This window comes from Physeter macrocephalus, chromosome 12, assembly GCF_002837175.3.
Source record: "Physeter macrocephalus isolate SW-GA chromosome 12, ASM283717v5, whole genome shotgun sequence".
Lineage (NCBI taxonomy): Eukaryota > Metazoa > Chordata > Mammalia > Artiodactyla > Physeteridae > Physeter > Physeter macrocephalus.
In genome coordinates this window covers 56,598,995-56,613,063 of record NC_041225.1, presented here as the reverse complement: position 1 = coordinate 56,613,063, position 14,069 = coordinate 56,598,995, and the positions used below count along the sequence as shown (strand labels likewise).

The 14,069-nt window shown below is 42.0% G+C and overlaps 1 protein-coding gene across 13 annotated transcripts in view; it reads right to left on the bottom strand.

Moving 5' to 3' along the window:
• TMEM178A (transmembrane protein 178A) overlaps window positions 1–14,069 on the bottom strand; it is a 262,811-nt gene that overhangs the window by 154,127 nt on the left and 94,615 nt on the right. Inside the window, exon 6 of one of the 13 annotated variants that reach the window (XR_003682289.2) lies at window positions 7,437–7,703. The exons of the other annotated variants lie outside the window; for them this stretch is intronic. The gene's annotated coding sequence lies outside the window, so the exon portion shown is untranslated. Of the gene's footprint in view, window positions 1–7,436; window positions 7,704–14,069 lie in introns of those variants that run through there. 13 annotated transcript variants of the gene reach the window in all.

Sequence of the window (14,069 nt, the reverse complement as noted above, 5' to 3'; positions counted from 1 at the left end):
ACTCCTGGGCATATACCCAGAGAAAACCATAATTCAAAAAGAGTCATGTACCACAATGTTCATTGCAGCTCTATTTACAATAGCCAGGACATGGAAGCAACCTAAGTGTCCATTGACAGACGAATGGATAAGATGTGATACATATATACAGTAGAATATTACTAAGCCATAAAAAGAAATGAAATTGAACTATTTGTAGTGAGGTGGTTGGACATAGAGTCTGTCATACAGAGTGAAGTATGTCAGAAAGAGATAAAGAAATACTGCATGCTAACACATATATATGGAATCTTAAAAAAAAAAAAAAAAGAAAAGGTTCTGAAGGACCTAGGGGCAGGACAGGAATAAAGATGCTGACGTAGAGGATGGAGTTGAGGATACAGGGAGGGGGAAGGGTAAGCTGGGACGAAGTGAGAGAGTGGCATGGACATATATACATTACCAAATGTAAAACAGATAGATAGTGAGAAGCAGCCATGTAGCACAGGGAGATCAGCTCAGTGCTTTGTGACCACCTAGAGGGGTGGGATAGGGAGGGTGGGAGGAAGATGCAAGAGGGAGGAGATATGGGGATATATGTATGTGTATAGCTGATTCACCTTGTTATACAGTAGAAACTAACACAACATTGTAAAGCAATTCTACTCCAGTAAAGATGTTAAAACAAAAATAAAGCAAAATGAGGCCTTGAACCAAAAAACCTAATTAAGCTTATAATTTTTCTGATGGTAGATCCAAGAGATGAAGCTGTGGTTTTGATTTTTCCCCATGTGTAGAAACAGGAAGATGTAGATTACTGTGCTCCCGACTGACTCTGGGAAACCATTTCTCTCCCTGAGATTGGCGTTGACTATGAATACCCCTTATTAACCCCATTTTCACTCTTCCCTGATTTTAGATAGTTCCATCTTTGCTATTGCACGTTAATTATAAAGAAAGGTGATGAATTTTTTCTTAAGTACTTAAGGGAGGTTCAAATTTTCAACTTGCAAAGTACTTGAGATTAGGATGCATGAATTGCGTCGTATGGAAAGTTCAAGGTAACTTTATTTTGTGCAACTGATATTTTCATGTTTTCCCCCATTAGAATATCCCCATTATTTTTCTCTCCATATAAAGATAGTACTTGCTCATTTTAAAAAATAAGCAGTATAAGACTGTGTACACAAAGAAATGAAAATTATCTACAATCTCACCATCCAATAACTTCTGTGAATTTTTTAAAATTGAGATATAGTTCACACACTATAAAATTTATCCTTTTAAAGTGAACAATTAAGAGGTTTTCAGTATATTCACAAGATTAGGCAATCATCACCGGTATCTAGCTCCAGAAGTTTTTCAGCATGCCAGAGAAACCGCTGTACCTATTAGCTGTCACTTTCTATCCCCTGTACCCCACCCCCCCCAGTCCCTTGCAACCAATAACCTATTTTCTGTCTCTCTGAATTTCCCTATTCTGGACATTGCGTTTAAATGAGATCATACAATATGTGATCTTTTGTGACTGGATTCCTTCGCTTAGCATAATGTTTTCAAGGTTCGTCCCTGTTGTAGCAGGTAAAAGTACTTCATTCTTTTTTATGCCTGAACAACTTTCCATTTTACAGATAGACTACATTTTTTTAAACCACTCATCCCTTCATTGGTGAATATTTGGGTTGTTTCCACTTTAGGGCTATGATGAATCATGCTTCTATGAACATTCATGTACAAGATACGTTTTCAATTCTCCTGGCCTAAGAATATTTTAATGAATAACATTTCAGGGCTTCCCTGGTGGCGCAGTGGTTGCGCGTCTGCCTGCCGATGCAGGGGAAACGGGTTCGCGCCCCGGTCTGGGAGGATCCCACATGCCGCGGAGCGGCTGGGCCCGTGAGCCGTGGCCGCTGAGCCTGCGCGTTCGGAGCCTGTGCTCCGCAACGGGAGAGGCCACAACAGAGAGAGGCCCGCATACCACAAAAAAAAAAAAAAAAAAAAAACCTAAAAAAAAAAAAAAAAAATTTCATACTTTTTCTATGCATATCTATATTTACAGGTAAATATATTGTGATATATTATTGTCCCCAACTATATACTCCCATTTCCTGTAGGACAAATACTTCCTGTATTCAATTAATCAGTTGCCAAACGACTTGCTGTGCCTTCGGAGAGAATATATATCCCTACCCCATCATCAACCCCATCATGTTGCTTCCTTGGTCAATGGTCTGTGAGTGCATGCAATACACTCCACAATTGAGCAGAAGTTTTAGAGCCAGTGTGTTTTTCTGTGAGCTGTCCTGCTCTTTCCCTCTGCTGTGGGTAGGAGACTGCTTCTTCAGTTTAGGTCCCAGACTAGGACCAAGGAGCTGAAATGCAGCTGACTGTAGCCATTAACAATGTGAAAGAGGAATGAATTAGTATTATGAGCCACCGAGATTTGGGGGTCATTGTTTCTGTAGCAAAGCTGACTAATGCATAAATAAATCATATATCATCTGTTTTCCCCACTTACTGATATAGTGTGGACATTTTTACAGATGTAAATTTATAACAGTGGAGTTACTGAAGCTGAGGTCCAAATAGACTAAGTTACTTGTTCTAGGTGACAGAATTGGTAAGAGAGACAAAGTCAATTTTATATCCCTGCTCTGACTTGCAATCCTGTTTTCTAATTAAAGCACAGGAGACGGTAATCTGGGACATTCTGGTGGGATTACAGGACATTTATAAAAATCCTCATGCAACTGCACAATTGTTGGGCTGAAAATTCCAAACTGACTCATGTTGTACTAATTAATGAGTTAATACTAATTGGAAAATTGTAAAAAGCTGAAATGTGTGTGTTGTGCTTTTTGCAAAAATTTCTCTTTTAAAGCGGGTAGCATATTATAAGAGTTAATCCTTATCCTTTATCTCTGCCGCCTTCAGGTCTGGAATCTGTACTAACAAATAAGTAGTTCTCTGCTTTCAATCCATTTTGTGTGCCTCACCCAACTGCCACTCTGTTTTGCATGATTTAACACAATTGCCTGCTTTTGCCCCAGAGGCTGGATGCTTAGCCTGCAAGGAACCACGAAAGGAAGGAAATCTTGGCCAGCATCTGCCCACACTCCATCTGGTTTAAGGCAGTATTTCCATCTTTTTCTATCTTAAACTCATAAGTAAATAACAGTTTTCCATAACTAATTTTCAGAAAGAAAGGGTTTTGGTAAATCACCACTATTATTTAATAATAGCCAATAGCTTACAAATTACCATGGTTAGAACATACAAGTTTTAGTCTTAATATCACTTATAGCTGATAAAATGGCCACTGGTGGTCTTCAGAAACCTGAACCCAATACCGGAAGAGTTTGTCTTCCTTATATTATACTGAGGAGGCAAAACTCCATTAAAAATAATTGAATTCCATGCTTTAAAAGAGGTGAGAATAGTTGTTTCTTTTACCAATTTATTTTTTTCCCCTCTGATCTATTGGCACTTATACACATAAATATAGAGCATATGACCAGAATGCTACAAACTGTGAACCTTTTATACCAAATATATTTTGTATGTATTACAGCACAGGCTTTTAGAGATGATCTTAGTCTAATCGCCTCAATTTACAAGCAAGAACAATAATAACCTCAGAACGTAAAGGGCATTTCCTAGGTCATGAAGCAGGTGGCAGAGCTGGGCCTAGAACACCCATCTCCTGAGCCTTAGCCCAGGTCTCTCTTCTCACTCCAGGCCACTCCCTTAGCAAATGTGTAACCCAGAGGGAATTTATTAAGACCTGCTGAAGATGGGAATAAGATGACACCACTGAATCTTCTAGAAAGTTGAACCACCCAAGGAAAGTGCCCTGTGAGTGGGCATGAGCCCTGTGGAGGAATAGGAACAAAGACACCTGCTAAGGTGACGGAGGGAAGCAGACACAGGCCTTTATCTAGTGGCAAAATTATGACCAAGTAAGTTTTTCCAATCCTCGGATTGTCCCCCCAGTGGGACAAGCCAGGGCTAGTCAGAGACATCTAACTCAAGAGTAGTATTACAAGGAACCCTGAGGGGGGGCAGTGGTTAAGACACTGCCGATGTATTAACCCCTGAGCCCAGCAAGATCTGGATTTGGTCTATGAGAGGTAGGAACAACTCTGGCTTTGCAGCTGCTGTGAGGTTAATCATTCTCCTCATCCAGCCGGGAGCCTTCATTCCCTGCATCTGAAGGGATAGCCACATCCTCTGGCCACATTCACCAGTGTCCACATTTCACCATGACCCAGGCATATCCTGGAACTGGGAGAAAAGTCAGAGGAAGCAAGACCTTGACAAGGGGGGCGGAGGGGAAACTAGAATGAGCAGGTGACCCCCGAATAATACTACCAACTCTGATCCAAGCTCAGGCTTTTAAGAGGGAATTAGAAATGCCCTTCATGGGAGGCTCACACAGGGCTTAGTCTATTTGTTTTTAAACCACCAGGTTATTCTTAGGCACAGGGTTTCATAAGGTCCCCAAGATAAGCCAGTGTTTGGAAGGCTAAAAAGGTGAGACACCCAAGCTCAGTAATAGGACTTGCGGAAAAAATTAGGTCAGCCATTGTTCTAAGGCCTCAGGGGGCCAACATTCGAAATGATTTTGCTTTTCTAGCTTTAGACAATTGCTAGGAACATGGGGTAGGAAAAGGAACCTCAAATTATGAAACAATGTGGAAAACAGACATGGTGTGAATAATCATAATCAGAAGATCTTTTTTATATAAGTAGAAAGAGTTGTCAATCAGTAGAATTTTTGGTAGATTATACACCTAGATTATTGTTGGCACTTTAACTTTCTTTCCCTTTTCTCCTTTCTCTCAACTCCCCCAAATAGCCTCTGCTTACTGAAAAAAAAAAAATCCAAAATGCCAAATAAATCTTCATTCTGACTAAAAAACTCCAATGTGTAGGCATTCTGTCACTGCTTGTTATTAAGCAATTTCTGCTTCCAAAATGTAATTTTTTTCCCCTTTTTTCTTCCTTTCAGACTTCCCCAACATTTTATACTCCCAATCAGTTGTTTCTCATAACATACCTCTTAGGCAGGTCAGGGAGAGCTTTATCTGCACATTCCACTGGCACCCAGAAAGCAAGGTTAAGTGTAAGATCAAGGACACAGAGCCAGCTGGGGCAGAGCAGGAGTCCGGAGGCCCTACCACCCAGGGCTCCACACGCCTCATTATTACACCGTCTTTTGAAAACCCTTGCTGAGACTGGAGTTCCTCTAGCTTTTATTGTCACCCTTAAAATTATTAATGGTCCAAGAATCCAGAATCCCAACTAGAGTTTTCTTGAAATACCTCACCACGGTTGAGGCACACTCAGTGTGAGGCATCATTAAACTCGCTGCCCATGGACCAAGCAAGACAAAAGAGCCACAGAATCCTACTTGTGAAACTAAAGGGATATTAAAGTCACTTTCATTAGTCTGAGTTTTTCACCCACTTTACACTCGCTCCTCTGTTAACAAGGGGACCCCATTCCAAAAGCACTCTGGTGTCAGCATCATCATTACCAGAGACAGAAATTATATCTGAGATGTTAAGATGTGTTTAAGTGCTGGCTTTCTTTTCCTGGGAGGGCATTGGTGAATCACTCCTCTATCTCACCATCCCCTTGCGTTCTAAGCTTTGCAATTATTCCTTTCATGTTAACGATGGAGCAGAAGTATCATTCTGCTTCCATGAAGCTGAGCTATGTGGGCTCCAAGGGTGACCCTGCCCTCGGGAAGCTCAGAACCTAGGAGCACCTCCAATAGCATTGTCAGCTGTCGGTCTTCCTGACCATGACCCTGCGCTGGAAGGATCAGAGCTGCTGCCTGGACTTCATTAGTCAAGGCAGAATGGGGTGTATTCCCCCACCCACCCAGGCCTACTATTGAACATATCTATCAACATAGCAACATTCAACTGGATTTAGAGCACAAATCTGGTGCTTTAAACCAACGCTTGGACTCTTCACTATGAGAAACTTGGGGCTATAACTTTAAATTCTAATTTTAATCATTCATCCTGAGATGTCTGGTACCAAAGCAAAAAGTCCTCAAAGGTTGATCCTGGAAGCCATTTGCCTGAATCTATCTGACAAAAGCACACAGGGGAAGAACACCTGTTTTCTAATCTCATTTTCATCCATAACCAGCCATCTGACCAAGTCACAGGACCTCTCTCAGCCTTCTCACTTTCCTTATCCGGGGAAAGACAATACTTCACACTTTACCTTCAAGTATTTCAACAATGATGTTAAGTAACACAGGCAAAGACACATGGTAAAATGTAAAGCACTGTGTTCAAGAAGGAGAAGATTGTTATTTCTTTGTTCACTTGTGCTAGCATCCATCCTGCCATGTGAAAACTTAAGGAGTCCAGTCAGCTGGAGCCAATGTCAACCCAAAGATTTTAATCATCACCAGTGCAGCCTAGGAGCTGTCCGTTTATAAGGATTCTCTGAAGTCTTGGTGTATATCTTCTCTTTCCAATAACAATAATATATTTGTGGACCTCTTCATGGTGTGAATGTGTCTGTGTGTGTGTGTGTTCTTATCTAAATATTTCATTCAATGACACAGGAACCAGCCTTCAAGGAATTTTTTTTAATGTGTTTCCTGTGAAGGATGTCTTTTTCTCAGACCTTCTCTCCAGCATCTACTTAAAATCAAAGCCTGCCATGCAGCCTGCAGTGTAACCTAGACTTTTATTTAACCCTGTCTTGTGATGTTATGGGATACAAGTGAACAGGAAGTGTTGAGATGGCAACTGTTTGGAAAGAAGCCTGGGCTGAAGCAGAGGACTCCATATCTCAGCCTAAAAGTGGCCATGGCCTCTCTATGTTAAAAAACAAAACAAAAGTCTACAGATTCTTCCACAAGTAATTTGCAATGGGAGAGAGAGAGAGAGAGAGAGAGAGAGAGAGAGAGAGATGGATTAAGGAGACTTAAGGTCATAGTGATAATGTACCCCCTGATATAATTCCCATGAGAGGGACACTTTACCCTCTCTGATATTCTTCCCTCAAACCCATAATCCCAGTCTGATCATGAGAAAACATCAGACCAATCCAAACCAAGGGACTTTCTACAAAATACCTGATCATATCAAGACAAACAAGACTGAGCAACTGTCACAAATCGGAGAAGTGTAAGGAATCACAATGACTAAGTGTATTGTGGTGTCCTGAACTGGATCCTGGAACAGAAAAGGGGCATTAAGGGAAAAACTGGTGAAATCTGAATAAAGCCTGTAAGTTAGTTAATAGTAATGTCCCGAAGTTAATCTCTTAGTTTTGACAAATATACCATCAATATGTAAGATGTTAACATTAGGGGAATTCACAGGAATTCTCTATACTGTGTTTGAAACTTTTCTGTAAATCTACAATTATTCCAAAAATAAAGTTTATCTTATTTTATTTATTTATTTTTGGCTGTGCTTGGTCTTCGTTGCTGCACGTGGGCTTTCTCCAGTTGCGGCGAGCGGGGGCTACTCTTCCTTGCAGTGCGTGGGGCTTCTCATTGCGGTGGCTTCTCTTGCTATGGAGCATGGGCTCTAGGTACGCGGGCTTCAGCAGTTGTGGCTCGCGGGCTCTAGAGCGCAGGCTCAGTAGTTGTGGCGCACGGGCTTAGTTGCTCCGCGGTATGTGGGATCTTCCCGGACCAGGGATCGAACCCATGTCCCCTGCATTGGCAGGCGGATTCTCAACCACTGCGCCACCAGAGAAGAGAGAAAGAGAGACTTCATAAACTTATCCACAAATCAAATTGTGGGACTTTATGTGAACCTGGATCAAAGAAACTATTTTAAAAAATTTATTTATGAGACAACTGAAAATTTAAACACCAGCTATTTGATTATATGAAGGAATTAATTATTAATTACTTTTAGGTGTGCTAATGGGATTATGGTTATAGTTTTTTAAAGGAGGCTTTATTTTTTACAGACACAAACCAAACTATTTATAGATGAAATGATACAATGTCTTGAATTTGCTTCAAAAATAATACAGGAAGGGGAAGTTGGTGGGGGTGTGAAAAGCATGAGTAAATAATTACTGAAAATGGGTGATGGATGTTTGGGAGTTTATTATTTTATTTTACCTCCTTTGGTATGTTTCAAAATTTCCAGAATTTTTAAAAAATTAATTTAAAAGATCCAGCGGAGAAAAACCATAATCCCGTACATTTTGATCACATCGCATCATCTCTGCTGCTGTATCTGCCACCTCAGCAGCCCCCCCCTGTTATTTTCATGAAGCCTCCCACCCTTACCAAACCCAGAGGCCAGCTTTGGGATCAAGGCTCTCCTCGGATCACCCACTCACTCCCATGCGCCTCTGGGACAGGCTCAAAGGTACCAGAACATCATCTGGTACCAAGGAGGACTCTCAGCTGGGAAACCAAGCCCGGGAACCTGAATCGGTTTTCCAGTACTCTGGTAGCCACACGGGCCACCCAAGCCCAGCAGTGAGGGAAGAGGGTGTTTATCGTGAGTCTAAAGGCAGCCCCATCCTTCAGCCAACTCTAGGAGCAGAGAGGTCCCTCCTCTCTCTCTCAGTGATGGTTTTGACATTTTCATTCCTTTCAACCTCCAAGCAAATTGGATCTGAACACAGATGAACAGGAAGAGAAGAGACAAAAAGTCAGGGCTTTATTTTAATGCCGAGTTTTTTTTCTTCCCCAATGCAGAATTCATATTAAAGAAACAGCAGGATGCTGGCAGGAAACTGTAAGTAGAAATAACACTTAAAACAAGTCAGAACAGCAGGCATATAGGTTGGTTTGTTTGTTAATTATATCTGATTTTATTTTCTAATGAATGCCCTAAAAAAGGGGGAAATCATTCTGACAGCTGTTTGAAACCAAATTTTAAGTCCTCTTAGAAAGATGATATGGAGCAGGAGAAATCAGATTTCTATGAAGCAAGAGGAGGTCTCCACCAGCCCCTGTCGTCGATCAGATCTGTGAAGTTTAATGATTTATAATCCTGTGGATGAGGATCTGAATTCCTGTTTTAACTGATGCCGGTGTTACTTGGTAGAGAAAGTCTTTTGCTCACTTATGGGGAAGGTACTGATGGAGACATACACGAAATGCACATGTAAGTTGCCCACATTTATAACAAGTAATCTATAGCTCTTTTCTAGGTATGATATTCCCAGAGAGACCAAAGTATATTTGCCTTAGAGGAAAGTGTTAATTTTATCCAGATTAACTAGCTAAATGATTACACAGTCATGAATCAGAAAGACAGATATAACTTTTAAAATGACTTAAATGAGAAAGCAAAAAAACTATTTGGGGAGCAGGGCTGGGAGTGAATTAACTGACAAGAGGGTTTTAAAATTGCCCTAGGGGTGAATTAAGCCTCCTGCTTTTTTTGTCAGAAATGAGTAATTACTAAAAGGAAGCAGCATAGTTCACATCTTGGCATTTTTATCCAGAATTAAGGTTTCACATTATACATTCCCACTCTATGTGGCACTTTATAGTCTAACTACAAATACCTGCACATCCAGTCAAGGATACCTTGGAGATCAGGTCTATGCAGACAGAGCAGTCTGAAGCATTTAGAACAAAATATGTGATGGATAAGATACAATAATTAAGGGAAAAAGCAGACTTGTCATTTAGATAATCCAAGCATCATCTCAGTTCCCAGAGGGATGGCCCTCCCTCCTCTTCCCTTCACCCAGACCACCTTCAAAACTCTGCTTTGAATGGTGCCTCCTACAGGAAGCCGTCCCTGGTTCACTGACCTAATCCTTTCATTTTGCTCCTCACTACCACAAGAAGCATGTCTGTTTTTTGCACTTGGTCCGTAGTAGCTTATCTTATGTCATTATTAAAGGGTTCCTTTACCTTTGTGTCTTTATTTTATCTACCCCCTTATAGAGAAGTGCCTTAAGGACCCCACTGTGTCTTCCATTTGCTGGGTATTTCCCCAGGGTGCTCCCTGTCAGCAAGGAGGACTCACGGGAATGTTGCCTATCAACTGTGCACAGCCAGCATCAAATTGATGGCTTTGGCTTGGCTATCAGTCCTGTCTAAAAGTTTGGAGGGGGGGAAATGTGAAATTATATAAATAATTTTAATTAGATTCTTTTAAAATCTCCTGGAACCTGTTTCATTATCTGTTATGTAGAAATAATGTGAAATTTCCAACCCTCACCCTCCACTCTGATTTTCTTTAAATTGGCTATTCTTGTTTTCTTTGAATTGAGGGTGTCTTCAGGCTTGCTTGAATTTTACTAATAGACTCAAAACCCAGCCTGTGGGCTAGATGCAAGGCTGTGTCAGCATAGATGCCAGCTCAGGGCAGCAGTGCTTCCTTCTCAAAGGGACTGGCTTGGCCACATTCCGAAGTTAATGCAAAGTCTGTGGCTTGGGGGAGTTTGGCACAGTAAAGGGGTCTGAATTCCTACAGTCACTGACTCTGTAGTCCCTCTGGGGAGAAAGAAGGAAATGAAATTCTTTAACACATTCTCAAGTCCGTGGAATTCTGGCAAACAACAGACATGGTTAATTCAAGATGGGGCTGAATTAAGATAGAACCAGAGATTGGAAATTGATTTCCCAGGGATTGACGTAAAATATTTTCTATTTGAAACACTTTCAAAATGGAATTTCTTACCCTCTCTTTATTAATATCCAACGTATTCAGGAACCTATCCTGAGGCTGTTTTAGCCAAGACATGTAGGCTTGCACTTAAGAATGAGTGTATGTTGGGATTTGGGAAGGGAGGAGAAACTTGCTGTGAAGAAATGCATCCCTTCTGCTTCTGAGAGCCAAGGAGAGCAATCCAATCTGCAAAATGTCTCTCATCAGCTTTCTTTCCACCAGCATCTCACAAAATTTCCTCAGAGTTTTCAAGAAAACTGGTGGAAGAGGTCATGCTGCCAATGAGGAGCAGGTGTAGGCAAATTAGCTCAGGTGTGGAGTTAGGCAAGAAATCAGTGGCGGCTGAGGGCTTCCCTGGTGGCGCTGTGGTTGAGAGTCCGCCTGCCGATGCAGGGGACACGGGTTCGTGCCCCGGTCCGGGAAGATCCCACACGCCGCGGAGTGGCTGGGCCCGTGAGCCGTGGCCGCTGAGCCTGCGCGTCATGCGGGAGAGGCCACAACAGTGAGAGGCCCGCGTACCGCAAAAAAAAAAAAAAAAAAAGAAATCAGTGGCTGAGGCTCCGCGCTCCCAGTGCAGGGGGCCCGGGGTTCGATCCCAGGGATCGAAGGCCAGGGAACTAGATCTCACACGCCGCAGCTAAAGATCCCGCAAGCTGCAACAAGGGTCCCGCACACGGCAACGAAGTTCCCATGTGCCGCAACTAAAAAGAAATCAGTGGCTGAGGCTCCACGCTCCCAGTGCAGGGGGCCCGGGGTTCGATCCCAGGGATCGAAGGCCAGGGAACTAGATCTCACACGCCGCAGCTAAAGATCCCGCAAGCTGCAACAAGGGTCCCGCACACGGCAACGAAGTTCCCATGTGCCGCAACTAAGACCCGGCACATCCAAATATCTAGATAGATGATAGAGATATAGATAGATAACAGATAAATAGAAAATATTTTTTTAAAAAAGAAAGAAATCAGGCTAAGGGTTGGAACAACTAATGAAAGTGCTAAGAGCAGAATGTCCAGTTGACAGCACCGGGTATGTACCCCAGCTGCCCAACCGTGATGACACTGGGTAGTGGGAGAAGCCCATGAATGGGAAACCAAGCGGTGGGAGCAGTTTCCAACTGTCCAGTGACCAGGTTCTAACCATCTCTCCAGCACCCATCAGCGGGGGCCTGGCAGTGTCTCGCTGTGCCTTTCTAGACCTAGGGTCCCCCATCCGTAAAATACTCAGGGCCAGCTCCATGGGCGTGCACTGGGCTTAGCGCTCGGCTGTCACCATCTTGAAATTCTTAATAACAAGGGACCCCATATTTTCATCTTGCACTGGGTTCCACAAATTATGTAGCTGGTCATGGAACTAAAAGTAGGATATCAAGGGGTTCTAGTTAAATGAATTGATTCATTTATATTATTTTGTTTTAAGCTATCTATAAAATTATCCTATGAAATCAGGGTGATGAGAGGATGGAAACTAGAAATAGACCACACTTGAAACATGCTTTATTGGCAAATGGTGTGGTCTTGATCAAGAGGCTACTCCAATTAACTGACAAGGTTAGCTGAACTCCTCCATATAGATTAACTGTCAGCAATAAGATGCTGAGTTACTTACTAAACACGAAAATTTATACTCAAGGTATCTTAATCTCCTGGCTTTTTCGATGTCAGGGGATGCTCATTCTAAACTATAATTCTCATTGAATAATACAACATAGAAAATGTATGGCTGTTTTAGTTTCTGGTGATTTTAGTTATATTAAGATCATAGTAATATTCACAATAAAAAGCAAACATTTATTAAAGACTATGAGTAGGGATCTTTGTTAGGCTCTGGGATTTGAGATTTAGGGTTAGGATCAAAGTCGGGATTAAAATTAGGGGTTAGGATTAGGGTTAGGGGTTGGGATTATGATTAAGGCACAGGAGACATACTACACACAGAAACCTAGACAGACTATTCATGTGTATAAACAACATATACATGCTTGCACACACATATACACACTACAGAGAAAAAGAAGGAAGTTTGGTTAAGGACCAGTGAGCCTCAGAATACTGCAGGAGTTCAGGGGAGGGCAATCTCAGGAAGCCAGTCTAAACCATCACAGTCCCCTTGGTGACAACAGGGTGGGCTCCATGGTATTCCCTGCAGCTGGTTCCTGTTCGAGTTTGGGAGTCACTGTTGAGTCAATGAATATGTGGTGACACCACTTCCCGGGAGGCTCTGGCTAGTCCTATGGAGACCCAGGGGTGAACAAGCTGAGGCTCTGGCCTCCACACAGCTCCAACCCAAGGGAACGAGGAACACAGATGTGTGACGGACGCCTCTCCGTGACCACCAGCCCTGCCCCCTGCAGCTGAGTGACAGGAGGACTCTCAGAGAAGATGCTTCAATGTAATTCTCTTTGAGTTATTGATGGAGACAGTTGGAAAACGAGAAAAACAACAATCAGGGGAATCAAAAGAAGCAATCTTCCATCAGTAGGAGTGCACCAGGGAATGGTGAGGTGAGAATGTGACTTAAGATAGAGGCTCAGGTTTTACTCATTAGCTGGCTGCCGGGCAGTCCCAAGATATTCCCAATCCTATTTGCTCAGAGTGACAATCACAAAAAATGTTACCCGACATTTCTAAAAGTAAAGAAATATGCAGCATCATTTTGCTTTGCTTTAAACAGCTCTGATTTTTTAAATCCAAAGAGATAAATCACTGAAGAATCCCTGACTTTATAAAATGTCTCACTACAAGATGGCCTTAAAAAGGAAATTCCCACAGTAGTACATTTTAGGTAGAATTTGACTTCCACCCAAAAAATTTATATGCAACATGGAAGCAGTCCATCTACTATATAAAGTCAGGTAGGCTTGAAGTTGATCCAAGTCATAAAAAAAATATGAAGCAGCCATTCTCCTCCAAGATTATTCCATTGAGAGATCTGGAAGAGCAATCTAAACAACAATCTTCCTGTCAGTGGTTATATTATTAGACTGCAGCTTTCCAGTTTCCTGTATGTTGACAGGAAGCTGATCTCCTGAAGTAGAAAGAATAAGACAATGTATACCCGTGGGATCATTTCTTCAGCCCCATTAAATGTTAGTCAGGGCCAGTTTGTCTACACACAGCCCCTTCCACTGCAGAGAAAAGTCTGAAGTAACAGATTGGCATATAGGGATTTCCAGGAAAGTTCTAGAATAAAGTATTGAAATGATGACTTGTGAGCACTTAGAAATTGAGAAGTCATCACTGATTTGTATTTTCTTGAGCAGCCATCCTAAATGATTGATGAAAAGACTCATGTGAAGCCGGAGGGAGGGCCCTAATAGAATATCACAGGGCTCTTCCCTGCTCAACATTTTATCAACTCCTAGAATAAACATTTGGAAAGCCCTTTTATCAAAATCATGTGGTACACAAAGCTGGAAGGCTAACATATTAGGTAGCAGAATCTAGATTCAAAGAG